Genomic DNA, 220 nt, shown 5'->3' with positions numbered 1-220 from the left:
TCATACAATAAAAAGATTCTTCAGCCTAGCTGGCTCAGACAAACTATTAAGGTAGGATATGGGGTAAGGGATAAAAAAGAGAAAACATATAAATAAATCTGCTTTATTGTTTGGGAAGGGAAAGGAATAAGGGTTTAGGGATATACTTATTCTTATTTTAAAACAAACTAAACTATATTAACTATGTTACTAAACTAAAACCTTAACTTCCCAAATATCC

This window comes from Monodelphis domestica, chromosome 2 (genome assembly GCF_027887165.1).
Source record: "Monodelphis domestica isolate mMonDom1 chromosome 2, mMonDom1.pri, whole genome shotgun sequence".
Classification (NCBI taxonomy): Eukaryota; Metazoa; Chordata; class Mammalia; order Didelphimorphia; family Didelphidae; genus Monodelphis; species Monodelphis domestica.
Note: the sequence above shows the minus strand (reverse complement) of the source record.